The 13,591-nt window shown below is 41.3% G+C and overlaps 1 long non-coding RNA gene across 2 annotated transcripts in view; it reads left to right on the top strand.

Moving 5' to 3' along the window:
* The first annotated feature begins 27 nt into the window (after positions 1-27).
* LOC149072571 (uncharacterized) overlaps positions 28-13,591 on the top strand; it is a 31,026-nt gene continuing 17,462 nt past the window's right edge. Inside the window, exon 1 of one of the 2 annotated variants that reach the window (XR_016194415.1) lies at positions 28-259. This is a non-coding gene — a long non-coding RNA (uncharacterized LOC149072571). Of the gene's footprint in view, positions 260-9,893; positions 10,379-13,591 lie in introns of those variants that run through there. The other variant, XR_016194414.1, reaches the window with a different exon arrangement.

Here is a 13,591-nt window from a genome sequence, read left to right as displayed (position 1 = left end):
CCCCCCTAAAGAAAACATCATCTCTGGAGGTGTTGATTGAGTAGGCAAAGGCAGTAATCAAACATGTTATCGGAAAACTTTTCGGTGAATTCGAATTGCACACTTATAAAAGTACTTGCTATAAAGAGCTTCATCGGTGTTGATAAACTTGGATTTTTCCGTCCAACTCAAAATTTGTATGTATTTCTCACTTATTTTACTTATTTTTCATGGATTTAATAACATAAAACTGCAAATCAATGATCGACTATTTTTTTAGGTAAGTTGCAAAAGTGAATCTTTATGTTCTAGGTGTTAATATTTTGCTTTCCGAGATTTCATGAATTGTATTTAGCACATGAATGAATGAATTTGATAACTAAGAAAACTGTTAACTGAGAAAAATTAAAACCAGATTGTGTATTACTAAGCTTATTGATAATTAAGTTAATGAATCGAATGTTTTATCAATACAACATTCCCCCTCATAGTAGGGAAAGTCATACTGAAAAAACAATATAAGTAATGTTGCTTTTCAGTATGACACTATATGGGTAGACTGCCCCTCCTCCGGCTGGTCAACATGCATCGCTACTGACAGCCTCCGTCCAAATGTTGGCAGAGCGCAATACGCCTCACTCCAGCGCTTTACGTCGCACGAGATTGGCAGAGTGCTTCCAGGAGAGTCAAATGCGTCGTGCTCCGCGCGTTTTGCCGATCTTCATTTTTGTTGTGTTTTCTTTCCGTTTCCTTCAGACCAGGTGCGGATCTAGGGCGATGAGTTGGGAGGGGCGATTCAGGTTCGTTGAATCGTCCTGAAATTTACGGGGGAAATTTTTCACTCATTTTTGGCTCTTGGGAGGGAGCCCCCATCGACCCTTCCTCCCTGGATCCACGTATGAGCCGAGTCAGACATCTTCAGCTGCGAATAAAGCGAAGGCGATATCCCCAGCTACAAATGAAGCTGACATCTTCAGCCTAGAATGAAGTTGAGACAGGTATCTCCAGCTGCGAATGGAACGGAGGCAGAGATATATTAAGCTAAGATTGAAATAGAGCAGACTCTGCTTCGAATGGAGCTGAGGCAGTCATCTTCAGCTCCGAATAAAGCCGAACCAGATACCATTAGGTCCGTCGAATCGTCCCGTACTCTACGGGACAGATAAATTGTCCCCTCAATTTTCGGCTCTTGGGAGGGGCGATGGCCCCCACCGTCCCCCGGATTCTGAATGCTTCAGACCGGAGCATGCAGACAACAGAACTGCTGATGCTCCATGCTAGGAAAAAAAACAAACGAATAGCGTGTTAAAGTTATACGTTTTTACTGACGCGGAAGGTCTATTCGGTTCACGCCATGAAAAAAAAAAAACCTGCTCCCAGAAAAACCCAGGACTATTATAACCGACGCACCGGAGTCATTGCTGAAACAGAACAGTGTGTGCGCCCGCTTCTGCCAATTACGATAGATGGCAATCGCTGTGCTGCCCATTTTTTTCACTGAATTATTTCCAAATTATCTTTTCAATTGTTGTCATTAGTTCATGTATATTTATTGGATTGCTTTTTGCAACATTTTAAACACTTAAAAGAGAGTAGTTTCGATATTTGTTTACGAGGTAACTTCCATTGAGAATATTTTTCCCGGATCCATTTCAGTTGAATCACATACGTTATTTAATTTAAACTGGGTTGATTGAAAGCCAACGTGAGACATAATTTGAATTATCCTCTGAACTTTTTCTAATAATTTTTGATTATTCTTATGTTTTCATTTGAATTGAGTGTAGCTTTCAGAATCCTTGGACTTTCGTTATTACCAATGCAACTTAAAAACATGGGACGTTCATGTCTGTGTTCCTGGAGCTGCAACCAGAGGCAGCTCGGGCCTCAGGGATAGTCAGTGTTAAGTACTAAGAAAACAGTGAACGATTCAGGTTGTGGCAAAAATTTTCAAAAAAGCAGGGAGACAACAGGAGGGGGGCGGGATCGACGTCTCTCGGTCAAGAAAACGTACTACGGAGTTCAGGTCATTCGATAATTTTTGTCGCACCACGGTCATTTTCTGCACACAAGGGCTAATTAGACCGGGACCTACAATTTATTGTCGATTCCGAACGGCAGGCTTGTTTTCTAAACTCGTCGAGAGGTTGGTGCGCTAACCCCTGGATGGGGGACTCCCTGCGGTAGCAATTTTTCCTGTGGTCATGTCGCCGTTTCTGTTGTACCCCTGTGTCAGGAAAGTTTTCTGACAAGGACGAACCGGGTATCGAACTCGCGACACCTCTAAACGTCCTTTGGTACTTCAGGCGAGTATCTTATCGAACTGGGCTACCGCGCCCCACGGAGTTTGGAAAACCCGCAAAAAGACAATATTGGGCCTTTAAGTTGGAAAACAACGGGGTTTTGGTTTTTTGGGGCCCCGGGCGCGCCCGCCGTTAAATCCGCCTCTGGATCGGAATGATTTTGATCCTTGAATGCAATCTGTACAAGGTATTTAATGGGGACGTTGATCAAGTGCTTGCGAGCACCTTGGATGCTTAAGCAGGGAAGAGGAACTAGAAGGGGGGGGGCGGGAGCAACTACCCCCGGGCGGAAATTTCAGGAGGGAACAAAGAACACCGTTGTAAAATTATCGAATTTTAAATTTGTGAGGGCGACTGAGTAATGTTTGCCCCAGGCGGCGAAAATCATAGTTAGGGTCATTCAAGTATTACGTCAGCATCGATAGAGGGGGTTTGGATGATGCTTACGTCATCAACCACCCTTTGTAAAAATGAAATATTCTTAATGGCATCCTGAACTGTGGTTTGTGGGCACTGAACTAACAATCTCCCTATTGATAAGTCTAGAGAGCTACCTTCAGTGATCTCTAAATGTTTCGTGGATCCTTCAAGTGATCAGAAATGTGTTTGGGCCGCTTAAGTACTCTCGAACTGTGCCACGCATCATCCAAGTGATCCGTAATTATGCCGCGGTTCACTCAAGTAATCTGGGAATGTTACGCGGGTAACTTGAATGATCTAGAACCGCACCTGGGGCCGTGTAAGTGCTCTAAAACCGCGGCAACTGTCACTCAAGGGATTTCTAAATGTGCCACGGATCGCTTAAGTGTTCTGGAACTGTGTCGCGGGTTACTTAAGTGATCTGTGAATGTGCCACAGGCCTACTTGTGTGATCTGAAAATATGCCACGGGCCGCTTAAATGCTCTGGAATTGTGCCATGGGTCACCCAAGCGAGTTCTTAGCCTTCGAATAGCATTGAAATTAACCCTATCGACGGCTCAGGGTCGAACACAAAACCTCTTCAAAAAAAGCTACTTATTTTCACGAAATCTTTTCAAAATGACCACAGGGTCACGTGATTCTAGAATGCTTTCCCCCCAATATGTGACAATGGGTAATTGGCATGCATGATAAGCCGTCGAGAGGGGGCTGAACCGAAGTGACAGGCTGGTAACGCCCGGTGATTGACCCTTTCTTCCCAGAAATGTACTTTCTCCTTTCATTCTCCAAAGTTTTTCTATTTTCCGAACTAAATAAAAAACACATAAAGGCGGGATATACGCAAAATTTTGAACGAAATTATTGTAGCGTGTTTATAGATGCTCAGCATTCTATGGTAAATAACTCTACCAATATAGATTAGCTTTAACAGGCAATAAAATTTACATGCTTTCGCTTGTGAAATATTGATATGATTAACTTAGTAACGGAATGTCAGAACGTACTAAGAAGAAATTACTAACCCATCCACTAGGTATTTAAAAATGTCCCAATATGTTCAAGTTGAACACTCTAAGTATTCTGAATCTCGAGAAGCATTCTATATATATGCCCCTTAATATTTTAATTGTATTTTTTAAATTTGCAAGTGTTGCAGTATGTTCTCGCGATTTTGAGGTTCACCTAAAATGTAAATTTTTTTTGAAAATCGCAAAGCTTTTTCGTAAATAATGTGCGTTGATTAAATCAGTGTTGTTGGAATTACTACTATTCGAGGCAAGGCATTGTAACCAAAATGTTGTAACACCAAATCTATTCGAGCAAAACTACAGCTACTTCCCAACCTTGGAACATCATTAAATAATTAATTTATCAAAACTTTCGGGTATAAAACTGCTTCTCAATGCTTTACTCACATTCTTTTTGAATATTCATTTATTTTTTTCATGATATCTTATGATCGTGGAGTTAATTTCAATAATGAGCGTAGGTTTAGTGAGATTGAATACGCATATTAGATATACAGTCATTTGCATCGGATTATAATGAAAGAATTCTCTCTGAAATATATAAATTTGGTGCATTAAATCATGTTACAAAAAAAAAAATACATGAAAACAAGTAACATACTGAGAAAATGTTTAAATACGCAAATACTAGAAGTAAATAAAGTCTCTGGAATTCAAAACGGGAAAGAAAGTTGTAACTAGAGCCCGGATTAGACGCTAAAACATGCATTAAAAATAAAGTTTAATCTGCATTTTTAAAAATGTCGAAATATACCATGAAATAAAAACATCCGATCTTTTTCAAAAAATTAGAACACCCTAGAAATTTACGAGAGCAGTTCATAAAGAGCTCAAGTTGGAAAGCTCAAATTAAGGGTATGGTTGTAATTTACATTTTCATCTTTCCACCTATGTGACTTGCTGCAGCAATTAAGTAATAGCTTAGAAAGAGTCAAAATCACGATAGAAAATGCAATTTCTTTCTCCATACCATACGTCTTCAACTTCTGGAATCAAAAGGTAGAGAGCCTAACGTTCACACCTCTATCTGGAAATGTCTTCTAATCCATTGGCCTCTATTTTTTTGTTTCCTCTGAAGACTTCGTTTGAAGATGAAAAACGCAGATAGTATCAAGAATTCGCCAATGTGTATCAAACCTCATCGATATTTCGATGGTTTCGTGATATCTGATGATTGTACCTGATACTAGTCTTATCAAGAGATTGCGGACTCGAGCTAAAATAAATAAATTAATAAAAACTGATCAATTGCAAACCGCTATCGGGGAGCCGATAGCGAAGATGGAATTTATAGCTGAGGCCCGATTCGGGTCTGTGCCGTGCCGGACACTCATAAATTGAATGTCTTGATGCATAAAATCCATGACCAAGACCAAAGATGGCCACAGCACAATGTATTCGTACGATATCAGCACGCGTCCCCCCCCCCCCCCACAGTCCTAGCAAATACATTCGTAATTTTCTGCGTTTTTCAGAAATTTCCCGTTTTTCTACCCGTATTGCGAACATTGAATGCTTGTAGGTTTGCATACATAACGAGGAAAGACATGAAACTCTTATTCGATCAAGTTGATGTAAATTTGCATGAAAAAATTCATGTAATACAGTAATAGGTTTTAAGACAAATGTTCTAATTTTCTCAAACAGCATTCGGAGTGTTCCAATTTTTTGAAACAAAGAGGAAAAAATTAATTTGGTATTTTACGACGCGTTTAATCTACTTTATGCAAATTTTTTGACACCGATATGCTCAAGATATGAATGCTCATATGATATGATCATGGTAGAAAAGGAAAATGCAAATTAAACTGTACTGCTACAACCTTGAACTGCGCTTTCCAACTTGAATATTTCATGAACTGCTCTCGTAAATTTCTGGGTGTTCTAATTTTTTTGGAAAGGATGTATATATGCGAAAAATTGAAACCATCGTTGAATATTCCCGAATTATGGCATCAAAAATGAAAAAAAAATGCACGCAAAATTGAAAAAAAAGTTATATATGCATTTGAAAGAGATAAAAAATGAATTGGAATGTTCCAACAAATCAAAAAAGAAGCAAAAATACTCATATTATAATGCCGAAATATGCATAAAATATAAAAATATGTGCCTTAAAAATGCGTTAATATGCCTGCCCTAAAGGCTCAGAATATGTAGGGGGGGGGGAGTATTGAAAAATATACGTATAATTAAAATATATATATATATTTATTTATTTATATATATATGTATTTAAAGTGGGGAAATTTCCCTGAGAGGAAATACACCCAGGAAAAAAAGAAAAATCGTCCATTTCGGAATTCAGAAATAAGTCAGAAATGAAAAATATGCTAAAAAAAAGAAAACGCATTTATAGTGCAAAAATATGCATTTAAAAATTTCCAGAAATATGCCTCAAAATGAACAATAGTCAATGTTGGAATACTTTATTTAAAAAAAAATTGAGTTATCTGATTATATCGAGCGAAAAACTGAATGAGGGGAAGTCATTTTACTCGAGAATCGAGTAATAGTTTGGTATTTTTTATTTTTGTGAAAAATGGCATGGAATCCAAGGGAATGACTGAATTCGAATTCAAAAAGTAGCAGATCACATGGGCGGAGATACGGGGAGGTGGCATGAGGTGCACTGCGCCCCCCCCCCCTTCCCCACCAACGTCAAAGGTTAAGTCGACTAGTCTAATGTATATGTGTATAGATATCATCATCACCTTGCTCCCACAGCAATACTGGCCGTGCCCCCCAGACTTCCAAGTTTATCACCGCCTAAGGCGGATAATCTTATCACAAGAGAGATTTCTGCACCTTTTCCAGGAAGTTTACATTCCTCAACTTTTTTTGGGGATCGCGAATCTTTACAAAGAAAACTATTAGTAACATCACAATAAAGGAGAAAAAACAGGACATTCCATCTTTGCATCAACCATTTTGACAAAAAAAAAAGGGTTTGCCAACTTGCCTCGGCGTTTATTTGATACAATACAGGTTCCTTTTCTGAGAAAATGCGTTCACTAGTTCTCTCTCTCTCTTTCATTTTCGATTTATTTTTGTTGCACCATGGTCATTTTGGGCACACTTATCTGTTGTACCTACTGTGGGTACTAGAAGAATAGCCAGTTTTAAGAAGTCCGATAAAACAGCTGTTGTATTGGCACACAATAGACAATTGAAAGTGCAACAGAGATGTGATTTTTTTTAACTCAAGCACCTGTTATTTTGCTGTATTTACAAGTCTGGATTTACTGGTTCGCAAGTAAAATGACATGCATTCTGTATAAGAATATCTTAATACTAGGGGGGGCTCTGCCCCCCCCCCCTGCCGCTTTTGGCGGCCAATCCCCCCTTCCCTTCTCTTCACAACATATTTTGTTTATCTAGTCCCACTTCATCAGAGTGCTATAGAAAGGGACACGTGAAAGCACCAGCTTACTGAAGAAGCGAATTTTACAATAATAAAGCAACAAAAAAACAAATGTGATTCATCAAGTAACCCCACAAAACTTCTCCACGAGGGTCCCCAGACTCCAATTCGCTGAATTTTAGTGAGGGACCCAGACTGGATTCATCTCGGGCTTCTGCTGTTGCAAAATTCCACGGAAAAAAATGATATTCATCCATGGCCCGCCAAAATTAATCCTGTCAATTTCCACATGGGGCCCCCGACCTGGAAGCTTGTCGGTCATCCCCCGCTGCGAGTGCTATGAAATATTTTCATTTGTATTCATTTTACCAACGAATAAAACCCATAGCCCCCAACAAAATACGTTTACAAAATACATTTATTTCGGACTTCAGCTGTTGCAAGTTCCACAATGTTAAACAAAAGACAACAATGAGATTAATCCAGGGCCCCCAAAATGAAACCTATCAATTTCCACATCGGTCCCCGACAGGCTCGTCATTGGGGGGGGGGGGGGTTATATATATATATACACATACATTGAGTACATGTTCTTTGCCCCCCCCCCCCGGAAAAAGCTAAATGACGGCCCTGGTCCCCGACCTCGAAGCTTTACCGACTTCCACAGCTGCGAGTGCCACGAAAATTTTTCATTTGTATTCATTTTACCAACGAATAAAACCCATCGCCCCCAACAAAATACGCCGGACCCAGAAAAGAATAAGATTCATCCAGGGCCCCCAAAATGAAACTGGGTCCCCGACTTGGAAGCTTATCGGGTATACCCCTGTGAGGGCCATGGCAAATTTTCATTTGTATTCATTTTACCAACGAATAAAATCCAGCGCCCCACGCAATCACTCTGGACCGAATTCGCAGATTTTTATGAGGTGGGGGGGGGGGGGGGGCTGGACTGGAAATATCTTGGGCTTCCGCTATCGGAAATTTTTCAGTTTTAAAGCAGCAAGAAAACAATGAGGTCCATCGAGGGCCTCTGGAAATTAAGCTTTTTAACTTCCCCATGAAGATATATGTGCAATGCCACCCCCAGGTACCAAGATCCCGTGTGTTGGGAGCACCGGTGATTTATGTATATTATACAATGTCGGCATGACCCCCACAAGGGCAGGGCTGACAGGGGCTGGAACGATTCTTATCACTTTTTGATTTTTCACACTATAAATTAACCACAGAGCGGCCCGTGAAAAAGCTGGTTTGGGGCCCGCTATCTCTCCCATCCTAGGGGCCCCTACTGTAGGAAGTAGGAGCCTCTCGGTACTTACACATAACTTAGTCCCGATGGGGGACATGAAAGAGTTGGTCCCAATATGCAAGAGTTAAATGAAAACTTGAACCAAAATTGTAACCGTAAATGCATACGGAGCACCGGTTGAGAACCGCTGCCCTAACCAAGCTACTAACGAGTGAATTAGCTCAAATATAATTAGTAATAACTGGAGAAAGAACTAATAACTAGTTCTCTTAGCACAAGCTGTAGCTTTCTGCGTGGATGATGAATGAATTATTGGATTTGGAATAAACCTCAGAACAGTGGTTAAATTTCATAGGTTTGAATATATATTCAAACGAATATTCAGATACGAATAATAAATATTTTTGTCAAATAAATTAACAATCTCTAATTTACTGGTAAAAACTTTCCTTTTCTTTCTTTCTTTTTTTCAACTACAACGTGGGTATTTGTGCCCTTTTCAAACCAAGTAATCCTTCTTTTCTCAATAAGCTATTCTTCTTTTCAAACATTGATGAGTTTGGGGAGGAGAGGACTGTATTGTTGCAGGAAGGGGCAGTTTGACGACACTGTGTACCTGTCACTTACCGTACAATGAGACGGGGGAAGGAACTGGTTCTTGGCGAACGCATTTATGAGTTCGAGCCGAAATGACGGTAGTTGTCTTCGGACTCATATATGAGTTCAGGCCGAAATGACGGTAGTTGTCTTCGAACTCATATATGAGTCTTCACCGTTTAGAAGGTTAAGAGAAATCAATTATAACATATAAATGTATTTTATTTCGAAATTGATTTTTTTTTTGTATTAAAAAAAATTATTTTTTGATCGCCCCCCTTCCATGTCCCCCCCCCCCTTCGCGTACGGTCTATGATCCCACCAATATGTGATAGGTGGGGGGGGGGGTCAAAAATGGCTGAAAAATTGCTGACGTAATACTTGAACGGGCCCCCTTGCATCCCCGGCTTAAGGGAGCACCGTGGTGCTCGCGAGCAACAGGTTAGATACCTGCTCTACTGTGATTAGAACACCCCCGTCAGTGACTAAAATCCCTCCACAGCGCAATGCTTAGTGTTCTCAATGAAAAAAGTCCCAGAACCCTTTGCGTTATGTTCAGTAAAGGTTACCTCAATAACTAGCTTATCGCTTGATAACATTATGCTGTCATCCCTTAAAATAAAATTAGATTGGTAAAATCATATAACCAATTAACGATTTTGCTTTTATTTAGTCTGCTCGCGCGACAATATTACCATAATAACCAATATCGGTCGAGAATTCAAAGTAAAAAATATATTGTTAAACGCAGCCAGGTAATATGTTAGCGCCAACCAACATATCGTCTTTCGCCAATGCTAGGCGCCAATTTTAAAGCAACCTCGTGCATGCATTGTGCTGTAGGGAGAAAGTACACCGTCCCCCCTCCACTCCCCCCCCCGTTTTACAGTGTTGGAAGAGTCCGCGAGTGACGTCACCAGAACTTTCCCCACCTCTTTGTAAACACTCGCTTCCTTTCTTGTTGCCACCATGTTGCAGACGCGCTTCTCTTTCCTTCCTGGTTTTTGTGGGATTCCTCTGTTGGAAATTTTTTTCCTGATCTTCGCAGAGTGCGTGCCCAAGCTGCCGCGGGGCCTGGATTTTGGCTCCCAAAACATCTCTCCGGTCGCATTTTCAACTCCTGGTTTTGTTTTTCCCGGGAGACGAGGTTTAAAGCCTGAGAGTCTGCGGCCATCTCGACTGGCTTCGATCCCGCTTACCGTCGAGCCCAGCCGCTTTTTCCGGCTCTACATTTGCTCCCGGATTTTCCTTTCCGCCGTCGGTGCTTCTACGCTGCGATTCTCTCGAGGTTTGTCGCTAGTTCTTCGTGTCGGTACTGTATGGTGATTGTGCGGATTGAGAGGCTTCCGGGGATTCCTATAACTGCTTTTTCCGGGCTTTCGTGGTTTTTGCCTGTTCGTGCGGCAATCTTTTCTGGATTTTATTATTTTTAAGGTAAGTGAATTTTATTTAAGCCGGGTTTTTTTCCCAGAAGCATATTTATTGTGCATCGCGTGAACCGAACAGGACCCGAGCCTCCCTTAGGGGTGCCGCCCCCCCCCAATTCAACGTGGTGTTTTGGGGTGGGGGCGCACTTACGGTAATATAATTTCTTTCTTAAATTCTGAATTTCCATGAATTTTGGGATTATTTCTTTAACAAATTCTAGAAAGGAATAGTTCCGGGATGAAGTTCCGTCGATTCTGAATATTCGTCAGTTCTATAGAATTGTGGATTTTCATCAATTCTGGAATTAATTCCTTTTCTTTGAATCATTGAATTCTTTCAATTACTCTCAATTAACACGGATATGCTTATTGTTAATTTATTCTTTTATTCATTTTTTCTGAATTTTCATGGGTGCTGGAATTACATCTGTCGATTATTTTCGATTCATCTATTCTTAATTTTCATTCGTTCTCAAGACAAATTTCTTTAATTAGGCTCCGTAATTATTTGGTTTTGGAATCATTTCTTCGACAATTTGGAATTTTGTCGGTTACGAAATTTTTTGTTAATTTACACATTTAATTGCGATTATATTTTCCAGCATTCCTGTGTATTTTGTAATGTCTGAATTTTTTTTGGACGCTGGTTGTTCTTTCCCCCAGAATATATAAAATCGGGGCTGAGGAATCCCGAAATTATTATAACGCCTCTGGCATGAAAATTATGTTATGTCAGTACGATCCTGAATAGGACCTTTCTGCGTCGCAGAACCGTGTAAAAAGCCGGGTTTCCCTAGGAGCAGGTTTTCTGTGCTGTGCGCAACGTAAATCGCCCAGCGTGACACGCCGTCCATTCATCGATAAGAAAAGCAGTACGACTGTTTTCCTACAGAGCGCAACACGCAAGCGGTTTACGTCGGGCGTGATTGGCCGACTGCTTCTGGAGGAGTCTAATGCGTCGTGCCGATGTTCTCGTCACTCTTGTTTTTCCCCTTTAAACCAGAACATGCAGACGACAGAATAGTTGATGCGCTTTTCCTAGGATTGGATTTTTTGCTCCGCGTGAACCGAATTTAACCATGCCGCGTTGGCAGAAACGTGTTACATAATCACGCTGCGCATTTGTGTTTTCTCGGCTCAGGGCGGCTATATGTCAACTATTCTGTCGTCTGCATGTTCTGGTTTGAAGGAGAAAAACAAGAGTGAAGAGAACATCAGCACGACGCATTAGATCGCGCTCTGTAACTGAACAGTCCATACCGCTTTTCTTATTGGTGAGTGGACGGCGTGTCGCGCTGGGCGATTCACGTTGCGAACGGCACAGGAAACCTGCTCCTAGGAAAACCGAGCTTGAACTACATCACGCGACGCGTTTGTGTTTTGCTAGTATGGCGCATCAGTTGTTCTGCAGTCTGCATGCTACGGTCTGAAGTATGCGCGGATCCAGAGGAGGGGCCATCGCCCAAAGCCTCCTAGATACTACGTGTATCTAAGCGGCTTTACCATCGCTCTCCCAAGAGCCAAAAAATGAGGGGGAAATTTATCTGCCCCGTAAAATATGGGATGATTCGACGGACCTAATGGTGACTGCCTCTGCTCCATTTGAAGCTGGAGATGTCTGCCTCTACATCAGTGTTTCCCAAAGTGTATTTCCACCAGTGTATCTTCCTCTGGGTGCGTCAAGGAGGGCATATGGAATCGGGATGTTATGGGTTGACTCGAGTTGGGGGGCGATGAAAAGAAAATTTCTGAAGGGGGCGATGGAACGAGAAGTTTCCCAAACTTTTCATACCATTCACTGCCGATGTCCGCCTCATTGATAGCTGGATATGTCTGCCTCAGCTCATACACGGATGCAGAGGGAAATGAAGGCAATCACCTCTCCCAAGACCCAGAAATGAGGGTAAAAATTTGTCCCGTAAAATACAGGACGATTCAACGAGCCTGCTGAATTCGCCCCTCCCAGCACATCGCGCTAGATAACGCCTGGTCTGAATGAAAGGGAAAGAAAACACAACCAAAATAAAGATCGGCACGGCGCATGACTCTTCTGAAGCAGTCGGCTAATCGCGCTCGACGTGGAGCGCTGGCGTGAAGCTTATTGCGCTCTGCTGGAAAACACTGATTTTCTTATTGGTGAGTGGACGGCGTGTCGCGCTGGGCGATTCACGTTAAACGCGACGCAAAAAACCCGGCTTTAACGATATTTGCGGTTGTATCATTTTGAAGATGGGTAAAATTTGTCCCACATTCGCAACCCGGTGACTTATTCCGATCTACTATTGAAAGAAAGATCTCGAATTTGAGGTCGAGGCCTTGCCATAGATTCCTAAGATAGCAGTTTATGAATCTGATGAGCTATCCATAATTGTGAAAGATCTTGTGAATTATCAGTTGAATTCAGTAACATCACTTATGTCGTGCGTCTTAAGGCAACTTCAAAGGAAAATTTAAATTTTTTCTAATTAACCACAAAGAATTTTTCAATCTCATGGATAAACTTTTCCTGTTGTCATAGGCTCTATATCAAAAAATAATTTGTTTCTCTATCTTCTCAAGAAAAACCTCAAAGGAATCTCAAAAAAATCTTGCACAATTAGGCCACCTGGCAGTCCAGTGGTTAGGGAGCTAGCTTCTGACTGCGCAGGTCTGGGTTCGAATCCCGGGTCGGGCATGGATAATCTACTAGCATATTACATACCCTGCACACGAGGGCTAATTGGACCAGGACCTACAATTTATTGCCGATTCTGAACAGTAGGCTTGTTTTTTATACTCATCAAGAGGTTGGTGCGTTAACCCCTCGATGGGGACTCCCTGCAGTAGCAATCTTTTTATGCGGTCATGTCCCCATTTTTTGTTGTACCCGTGTCAGGAAAGTTTTTCGACAAGGATGAACCGAGTATTGAACTCGCGACACCTCTAAACATCCTTCGGTACTTTAGGCGGGCCCTTTATACCTGGGCTACCGTGCCCCCTATAAAATTTAATCTATCGTAAGAGTTATGAAGATAGAAATATGATTTAATTTGTATAATATGATTCTTATTTTATTTGGTGGAGGGGAGGGGGAAAGAGGGGAACTGATCATTCAATTTTTTTTTTCTTTGAGCACAAACTAGCTTGAAGCATAATTAATTTGTTAGCAATGAACAAGTAGATGCAGCAAACATGAACCGGGAGTGTACCAAGAGCTAGTTATACAGTCTTGCAGATAAAC

This window comes from Pholcus phalangioides, unplaced genomic scaffold (assembly GCF_987345545.1).
Source record: "Pholcus phalangioides strain wild (caught in Gottingen) unplaced genomic scaffold, Ppha-v1.0 ptg000017l_1, whole genome shotgun sequence".
Taxonomy (NCBI): domain Eukaryota; kingdom Metazoa; phylum Arthropoda; class Arachnida; order Araneae; family Pholcidae; genus Pholcus; species Pholcus phalangioides.
Note: the sequence above shows the minus strand (reverse complement) of the source record. Positions and strands in the feature narration are given on the sequence as shown.